Genomic DNA, 4,351 nt, shown 5'->3' with positions numbered 1-4,351 from the left:
CGATAACGCGAAAGTACGATAATGAAAATGCAATATCACGGTAATACGATGATGATAACACGACAGTACGATAATGGAAACGCGATACGACATTATGATGGTAAAAATGCGACAGACAATGGTCACAACACAAAGTAATTTCGCATTAATTATCGAGATCGTACCGTCGTAGTTTCGCGTTTTCGGTATGGCAATCGAGCTACCATTATCGTGATTGCGCGTTTGCATCGTAGTAATATCGAGTATTGCGTTTAAAGGGGCCTTTTCACAGATTTTGGCATTTTTTTAACTTATTCATTAAATGCTTTATATTGATAAATGTAAACATTGGATCATAAAAGCTCCAGTAAAAAATCAAGAAAAAAAAATAAAAAAAGGAAAAGAACATTGCCCGGAGCAGGTTTCGAACCAGTGACCCCTGGAGTCCTGCCAGAGTCCTGAAGTAAAAACGCTTTAGCCTACTGAGCTATTCCGCCAATACACATTCATGATGTATTTTATACCTTATATAAGCAATCTTCGTAGTTTCACAAAATTTAACGACAAAAACAGAACTCTCCAAATTATTCAATCGTTTCGCGTTGCAACGCTTTATAATTTTTAGGTTTTAAAATCGTCAAAAGATGCATATAATGGCTATATTAGAGCATGGTTAATGTCCAGTATTACTGTTTCCTCACAAATATCATAACTAAAACGAAAACTTACGAATCTGAAACAACTTTTTTCAATTTTGTCAATTTACCAAAGCGTGAAAAGATCCCTTTAAGATCAACCCGTTCAATCGTATTTCTTGTTCAACATAAAGATTACCCATTTACAGTTAAAATACAATTTGGACTTATGTCGTTCGTAATACGATACGTAATGCTGCTAGAGCAACAGACTGTATAAACATATATTAACCAGCATGTACACTTGATCTCTGAAAATTTTGGTTCATTTGTACGTATGCACAGTTGTGGCACATATTTAGCGAAAACGGACTTTTAAACTATGTACCACGTAACTCGAAAAGTAGTTTTGCTAGAGGGATGAGACTTAACATACACATGTTCAGCATGTAAATGTGTGCTCTTTAGTATTTTGATGCATTTAACAAAACCATAATTATGGACACTTTTTTCAAAAAAACAACAAGAGCTGCGTTTGTGAAACACAATGCCCCCTATTGCGCCGCTTTGAAGCCATATATTTGACCTTTGACCTTGAAGGATGACATTGACCTTTCACCACTCAACATGTGCAGCTTCATGAGAAACACATGCATGCCATATATGAAGTTGCTATCATCAATATTGCAAAAGTTATGACCAAGGTTAAAGTTTTGGGACAGACACACACATACAATGGCAGACAGACAGATAGACAGGCCAAAACAATATACCCCCAATCATTCGATCCGGAGGCATACAAAACAAACAAAAACAACCCAATAGCATTAAGGTCTTTTGTCTCGTATAAAACACGAATTGTGTAACTGCTAGCTCGATTATACGTGTCTTATATTAATATTAATCACCCTGTGTTTTGTGCAAACATTTTCCTTGTTCGATTAGTGTTCAGTGCTCCTGCTGCATTAATTATCGCCAGTCATCTACGTCAAACGTGATGTTAAACAGCTACGCCCAATTAAAGAAACACTATTTATATTTCTAAATTATTCATCCAGGAACATAGCTATAATATAACATATCAATTAATATTTTGATTAATATTGTTTAATACTTTGCAAAGGTATCATATTATTACAAACATTTGAATTTATTAACAGTGGGCAAAAAAAAGAAAGATTTGTAATAGAAAATAAAGTGTTTTCACGTCACAATATTTGGTTTCACATATTGTTATAGACGATTTAATCCTAAACAAATTAGTTATCGTAAAGGTACACTTGGAGACTTTTCTAATGCAACACTTTTTTAACTTGAATATCTCAGTCATGGGTGAAAAATTATTCAAACGTGTACATCCGAGCATGTGACTTCATTTCACGTACTTTCGCCTTCCTATGTGGATTGTTACTCTAACAACATCGTCGTTCTGTCGAGTAATACGAATAATATTGACCCATTCATAAGCGATTGCACTAACAGGATTCCATACAAATGTAGGTTGCCTATTCTTGCTTTCAAGGACAATTTCCAGAACGACTGAATTTGTCTTTTAAAGGGGCCGTCCAACAGATTTTGGCATGTATTGAAGCATGTCATTAAATGCTTTATATTGATCAATTTAAAAATTTAACCTAAAAATCTCCATTAAAAAAAACAAGAATAAAATCTAAAAAAAGTAACCCTCAACAGGGCTCGAACCACTGACCCCTGGAGTCCTGGAGTAAAAAGTCTCCTGCCTAGACCACTCGACCATCCATGCTTAGAGCGGATGTATTTTTTTACATATATAAGCACTCCTCGTAGTAATATATAAAATATAAGGACAACAACAGAACTTTCCAAATTATTCAATCGTTTCGCTTCGCACGACGCTTATTAATGTTCAGGTTTTCAAATCGTCAAAAGATGCATATAATGAATATTTAAGAGCATGGTAAATGGTAAGTATTACTATTTCCTCAAAAATATCATTACAAAAACGAAAATTTGCGAATCTGAAACAACTTTTTTTTATTTTGTCAATTTACCGTCCGTTGGACGGCCCCTTTAAATCCAATAAACTAAACTGTATTTAAATGTTTTGGTTCGAATTAATGTCTTCAAAGAAGTCATCACTTTATATAGTACAAAAGGCGTTTTTACGCCTTTTTTAGCGTTTGTACGCCTTTTTTAGCGTTTGTACGCCTTTGAAATTGGCGTAATTTACGCCTTTTTAGCGTGTGTACGCCTTTTTTAGCGTTTTATGCCTTTTTAGCGTTTGTACGCCTTTAAGTTTGGCGTTTATATTACGCCTTTTTTAGCGTGTGTACAGTACAGCTCACGCAAAACCAACAAAATCCGCGGACACACTCTTGTTTTCGAAGTTACTCCGCATCCACAACGAGTATTCCCTTTGCATCATGCCGAGGCACTCCGCGATAATTCGCGGAGTTACGCCGCGTCTGTTCCTGCCTCGGCATCGATCCGTGGCATCACGCCGCGTCTTTACACGCGGAGGTTCGCCGAGAAAAAAATATACAAATATTGATTTTAAACTATAACAAATGTTAAATAATTTTGAAATAAACGATTATTAGAAACAGATACAAATAATACGTTGATATGTTTACTTCTGCGTGACTGTGTAAACCTTTCGTCAGCTTCTCTGCATACGGAACTTCATACAAAATGATTTTGTAGGTCATTATAACCATATCAATGAACCTTACACTGTTTAATCCCATACATGATCTCGGAAACGAGACTTGCTTTAAACATCGAAAACAAAAGATTGATTTTCATAAGATTTGCGAAAATACACATGAGAACCAAACAACTATACACATAGAAAACAAATATAAATAATGTTGACAATTTTAATAAAAACATATGTTCGTTTATATTTAAACATGATTACTTTCACTTAGTCCTGATTTTCAAAAATGGACATGTACATGTTGCATCTAAATTTAAATTTACACATTGCATCAGGTGATATACGCATGTTAGCCGAGAATACCGCCGTATCGATTAGTCTGCCATTAAATAAAACAGTCGCATGTACAATTCGTTTGATGGAAAATGAAAAACGTTTGTCTTAACAAACTGTTCAGCAATATTGACAGAATTTGCTTTTAAAAAATGGCAGTCGTAATAAACGGAAATATCGGGCAATGTATAGAAATATTAAACGCGGCATAAATGTGACTACCAAAATAATATTGTGACGCAAAAGAGTATCATTATTGTGACAATTAAATACACTTGTAAATCTGCAGTTCTCTTAGAATTTTCGCGAAAATAAAGATAACTTGTGTAATATCACGTTATCCGCCTGGAAAGCGTGAGCATTTTCATTATAATTTTAATAATGGAATTTTATGAACGCCTCATGCACTGTTCCAAACGTTCCAATACATTTAATAATTATGTAGAGAAGTGTGCGTGGTCCCCGATTTAGAGCGTGGAGTTTAGACGATATTCAAAACCGGTAATCGATATATATAATTTGTATTGAAAAATGCTAACGATGTTTTATACATAGCATAACTTTCCTATCACAACTTTGATATCTTGCATTGCAATTACTAATTTTGTAAATATAAAAGGATGAATAAAATACTAGTATTGTTTTTTTTTTAATTTCAACACACATTCCCATGACATTCTTCGTGCAATTTTTTTAATTTCGCCACGTAAAGAAAGAAATACGTTTGCGATCCAGGCAAACAACAAAAAAGTCGTGCGTTTATAAT

The sequence above is a fragment of the Dreissena polymorpha genome, chromosome 2 (genome assembly GCF_020536995.1).
Source record: "Dreissena polymorpha isolate Duluth1 chromosome 2, UMN_Dpol_1.0, whole genome shotgun sequence".
Taxonomy (NCBI): Eukaryota; Metazoa; Mollusca; class Bivalvia; order Myida; family Dreissenidae; genus Dreissena; species Dreissena polymorpha.
This window is presented reverse-complemented; position numbering follows the sequence as displayed.